Consider the following 6,081-nt stretch of genomic DNA (forward strand, 5'->3'; position numbering starts at 1 on the left):
TTTTTATGAGGCTACAAATATCCTGATACACAAACTACACAAAAACATTACTAAGAAAGAGAATTACAGACCAATTTCACTCATGAACATTGATGCAAAAATACTAAGTGAAATACTGGCAAATCGAATCCAAGAACACATCAGAACCATCATCCATCATGATAAAGTCTGCTTCATCCCAGACATGCAGGGATGGTTCAACATATGAAAATCTGTCAACGTAATCCACCATATAAACAAACTGAAAAATAAAAACCACATGATCATCTCATTAGATGCATAAAAGCTTTCAACAAAATCCAACATCCCTTCATGATAAAGGTCTTGGAGAGAGCAGGGATACAAGGAACATACCTAATCATAATAAAAGCCATATACAGCAAGCCAGCAGCCAACATCAAACTAAATGGAGAGAAACTCCCAGCGATCCCACTGAAATTAGGAACAAGACAAGGTTGTCCACTCTCTCTGTATCTATTCAATATAGTTCTTGAGGTCCTAGCTAGAGCAATAAGACAACAAAGGGAGATCAAGGGGATACAAATCGGAAAAGAAGTCAAACTCTCACTGTTCGCTGATGATATGATAGTTTACATAACCGATCCCAAAAATTCTACCAAGGAACTTTTACAACTCATAAACACTTTTAGTAATGTAGCAGGATACAAGATTAACTTAAAAAAATCAGTAACCCTCCTGTACACAGATGATAAAAGGGCTGGGGAAGAAATCAGAGAAACAATATCCTTCATAATAGCCACAAATAGCATAAGATATCTCAGAGTAACTCTAAACAAGTGGAAGACTTGTATGACATGAACTATAAATCTTTGAAGAAAGAAATTGAAGAAGACACCAGGAAATGGAAAGATCTTCCATGCTCTTGGGTAGGCAGAATTAACATAGTAAAAATGGCAGTCTTACCAAAAGCAATCTACAGATTCAATGCAATGCCCATCAAAATCCCAGCAAAATTCTTCACAGACCTCGAAAGAATGGTACTCAACTTCACAGGGAAAAGGAAAAAAACCCAGGATAGTCAAAACAATCCTGTACAATAACAGAAATTCTGGAGGCATCACAATCCCTGACTTCAAACTCTACTACAGAGCTACAGTACTGAAAACAGCTTGGTATTGGCATAAGAACAGACAGAAGGACCAATAGAACAAAATCAAAGACCTGGATATTAATCCATATACCTTCGAACATCTGATTTTTGACAAAGAAGCAAAAAATATCAAATGGAAAAAATAAAGCATATTTAACAGATGGTGCTGGCATAACTGGATATCAACATGTAGATGAATGAAAATAGACCTATATCTATCAACATACACAAAACTCAAGTCCAAATAGATCAAAGACCTCATCAACATAAAGCCAGCCACACTGAACTTATAGAAGAGAAAGTGGGAAGTACACTTGGATGCATTGGCATAGGAGATCACTTCCTACGTATAATCCAAGCAGCACAGACACTGAGAGAAAGAATTAATAAATGGGACCTCCTGAAACTGAAAAGCTTCTGTAAAGCAAAGGACACAGTCAACAAGACAAAATGACAGCCTACAGAATGGAAAAAGATCTTCACTAACCCCACATCAGACAGAGGTCTGATATCCAAAATATACAAAGAACTCAAGAAATTGGTCATTAAAAGGACAAATAATCCAATAAAAATGGAGTACAGACCTAAACAGAGAACTCTCAGCAGAGGAATCTAAAGTGGCTGAAAGACACTTAAGGAAATGTTGAACATCCTTAGTCATCAGAGAAATGCAAATCAAAACAACTCTAAGATTCCATCTTATACCTGTAAGAATGGCCAAGATCAAAAATACTTCTGACAACTTATGCTGGAAAGTAATAAGTTAATGGGGAAAAGGGAACACTCTTACATTGCTGGTGGGAACACGAGCTGGTACAGCCACTTTAAGTGTCAGTGTAGGGATTTCTCAGAAAATTAGGAAACAACCTTCCTCAAGATCCAGTAATACCACTTATGGGTATATATCCAAAGGATGCTCAATCATGCCACAAGGACATGTGTTCAACTATGTTCATAGCAGCATTGTTTGTCATAGACAGATCCTGGAAACAACCTAAATGCTCCTAGACCGAAGAATGGTTAAGGAAAATGTGGTACATTTACACAATGGAGTACTACACAGCAGAAAAAAATAATGACATCTTGAATTTTGCAAGAAAATATATGGAGCTAGAAAACATTATTTTGAGTGAGGTAACCCAGACACAGAAAGACAATTATCACATGTACTCACTCATAGGTGGTTTCTAAACATAAAGCAAAGAAAACCAGGCTACAAACCACAATCACATAGAACTTAGACAACAATGAGAACACTAGGAGAGACTCACACAGTTCTACATGGGAAACAGAAAAAGACAAGATCTCCTGAGAAAATTGGGAGCATGGGGACCTTAGGGGAGGGTTAAAGTGGAGGGGAGAGGAAGGGAGAGGAGCAGAGAAAAATGTAGAGCTCAATAAAAATCAATTAAAAAGGACAGGAAAAGACAGAAAAAGAAAGAAATGACAAGGAAGCTTATTTCTACATCAATTTGTCCTTAAACTACTGCCCCTGTCTTACCTGTGAGGTGAGCTGCAATTTCTCTTTGTTCCCTACTCTAGTTTTCCCTGAGTTTTGTCATGCAAATGAAACTTAAAAAACCAGATGGGGTAAGCGAGGTGGCTGAGAGTGTAAAGTCACTTGCCACCAACTGAGGACCTGAATTTTCTCTCTAACCCACCAGACAGGACAGACAGAACTGACACCAGAGAATCGTCCTGTGATCTCTACACGTAAACTGAGGCACACTAGAAGTCCTCTATACAAATAAATAAAAACAAACAAATGGAAATTTTAAAAAGAAAATAGAATGACGTACATCATTTAAAAAATAGACTTTTTTCTTTGTTCTTCTGAGACTGAGTATTATATTGTAGGCCAGGGTGCTCTGAACTCACTGTGTTGCCCAGGTTGGCTCCAATCTTTCAAGAACCCCCTTCCTCAGCCTCTGAATGTTTTTCAAATGATGTATGTGTGTTGAAGTTGTATAAAGAGCTTAAAATATTTTGGCTTTTCATATTTTTAGACAAGATCTTCCTATATAGCCCAGGCTGACCTTGAACTCATAATCCTCCTAATTCTGGGATTCACAGGCATGAACTACAAAACACAGCTACACATAATTAGATTATTTGGCTAAAAGGAAAAGAATGTTAAAGTACCTTGAAAAGCAAATCATTTATATCAGTACGGTATGTATGACAAAGTTAAAACAGCATCAACCACATCTTGGGTGATTTCAGTATTCCTCCCAGTAACTGTAGAACATGGGTGCATTCGGATGGCTGGATTTCTGCATAACTGTCAAGGTTCATATGTAAAGCATCTTTACATATAAAATTAGCATTTGTCTCTCAGATTTGGAGCTATTCCCCCTTTGCCTGTCCGAGAACAGGTACAAACAAATGCTGGCAAACACAAGGTAGTGGGCACACCTGCCACTCCTCTTCTGGTACCTTCTGCCCTCCTTTGAGCACATCACCTGCCATGCATGGCAGCCCCTATCAGCTAATAAGGCCATGAAATTCTTTGGTTTCATGCATGGGTCTTCAGGTAAGCCGTGCATGGCGTCACCAATGGCTGAGGATGATAGGCATGAATGGTATAAGAACTAAACATGAAATAGGTATAAAACATGAAATAGGAAGCAATGGGGAGCATGGTTTGAACACAAATATAAATCAGTAAGCCGAGGGCCGTCCCAGTCTCTCAACCTTAGCTACTGCATAATGTGGGGAAATATACAAGTATTTACCACACACACACACACACACACACACACACACACACACACACACACACGAACATAAAGATACACAAACATGTTAGAATCATCCTTTGGTAGCCATAGGGGACTAGTTCTAGCACTCCACCCCTCACTGATGGCAAAACATGTTCTGGTCTATATGGATGCCATTCTCATGGCATAGATTTTGCATATGGCTTATGTACATCCTCCTGAAGACTTAATCTCCAAATTATTTATAATTTTTCTTCCAAAATGATATTTATTTACTCACTATGAATGTATGAGTATGTGGTGCACACGTGAGAACAGCTTTGTGGAGTACTCCTATTCCTTGAGTCCTGGGCTTCGAACTCAGATGGTCAGGTAGCAAGTGCCTTTGTTGCTGAGCCATCTCACTGCCGCCTTCTTGTTCTTGTTCTTCTTGTTCTTGTTCTTGTTCTTGTTCTTGTTCTTCTTGTTCTTCTTCTTGTTCTTGTTCTTCTTGTTCTTGTTCTTGTTCTTCTTGTTCTTGTTCTTCTTCTTCTTGTTGTTCTTGTTCTTGTTCTTGTTCTTCTTCTTCTTCTTCTTCTTCTTCTTCTTCTTCATTTTTCAAACAATCTTATTTTACAAGCCAATCCCAGTTCCCTCTCCCTCCCATCCTCCCACTCCTTCCACTTTCTCCCCACCTCACCCCCATCCACTCCTCAGAGAGGGTGAGGCTTCCCATGGGGAGTCAATAAAGTCTGACCCATCACTTGAGGCAGGACCAAGGCCTCCCCCATGTATCTAGGCTGAGCGAGGTATGCCTCCATAGGGAGTGAGCGCCAAAGAGCCAGTTCATGCACTAGGGATAAATACTGGTTCCCCTGCTAGTGGCCCCACAAACTGCCCATGCCACTCAACTGTCACCCACATTCAGAGGGCCTAATTTGGTCTTAGGCTGGTTCCTCAGTGTCAGTCCTGGGTCAGTGAGCTCCCACTAGCTTGAGTCAGCTGTTTCTGTGGGTATCCCCATCATGGTCATGGCCCTTTTGCTCATACTATCGCTCCTCCCTCTCTATGACTGGACTCCAGGAGCTCGGCCCAGTGCTTAGCTCTGGATCTCTGCATCTGCTTCCATCAGTTACTGGATGAAGGTTCTACGATGACAATTAAGGTAGTCATCTATCTGATTACAGGGGAAGGACAGTTCCTCTCTCCACTATTGCTTAGATTCTTAGCTGGCATCATCCTTGTGGTTTCCTGTGAGTTTCCCTAGTGCCTGGTTTTCACGAACCCCACAATGGCTCCCTCTTTCAAGATATCTCTTTCCTTGCTCTCCCTCTCTGCCCTTTCCCCAACTCAGTCTCAATGCGATGTAAACAGTTGGTTTACTCCGTCATTTAAGGAAAGGTGAACAACACTAGGAGTAATCACTGGTTGAGTTGGAGAACATGTAATCACTGGTTGAGTTGGAGAACGTGTAGTCCGCAGGTACAGTTGGAGATTGGACCTGATCACTAATCATTTGAACCTGAATTAATTTAGATGATTAGCACACTGGATGGTGGCAGCACATACCTTTAATCCTGGGAGGCAGAGGCAGAGGAATCTCTGAGTTCAAGGTCAGCCTGGTTTACAGAGTGAGTTTCCGGACAGCCAGGGCTACACAGAGAAACTCTGTCTTAAAAACATAAAAAAAATCCACCTGAAAAGAATATATGCATGTGACAGCAATGTCAAGCTGAGGCATCTTAAGTCAGGACTTGCTGGAATATGCAAGTAACTGATTGGTGCACAGGAAAAAAATGTTCAATGTCCATTAATTTCTAGCACATTCTTTAGAATTATCCGTATGCTTTCTAGTTTGTGTGCTTACTAGTAGAGTAGTTGTGAACACAGCTGAAAACCTTGCCGGGTGTGGTGGCCAAAGGCTTTAATCCCAGCTCTCCGGGAGAAGAGGCAGGCAGATCGAGGCCAGCTTTGTCTACAGAGCAAGTTTTAGGACAGCCAGGGAGGGCTACAGAGAGAAACCCTGTCTCAACGCCCCGCCCCAATTGATTGTTTGATGAGAGTTGCGTTTGAAGATGCTTTTGGTTTGTGTTTTGTAGTGCAAAAGATTGGTTCCAGTAGCCGGGCGATGGTGGCGCACGCCTTTAATCCCAGCACTTGGGAGGCAGAGGCAGACGGATCTCTGTGAGTTCGAGACCAGCCCGGTCTACAAGAGCTAGTTCCAGGACAGGCTCCAAAACCACAGAGAAACCCTGTCTCGAAAAACCAAAA

Source organism: Microtus ochrogaster, chromosome X, assembly GCF_000317375.1.
Source record: "Microtus ochrogaster isolate Prairie Vole_2 chromosome X, MicOch1.0, whole genome shotgun sequence".
In the NCBI taxonomy this organism is placed as follows: Eukaryota; Metazoa; Chordata; class Mammalia; order Rodentia; family Cricetidae; genus Microtus; species Microtus ochrogaster.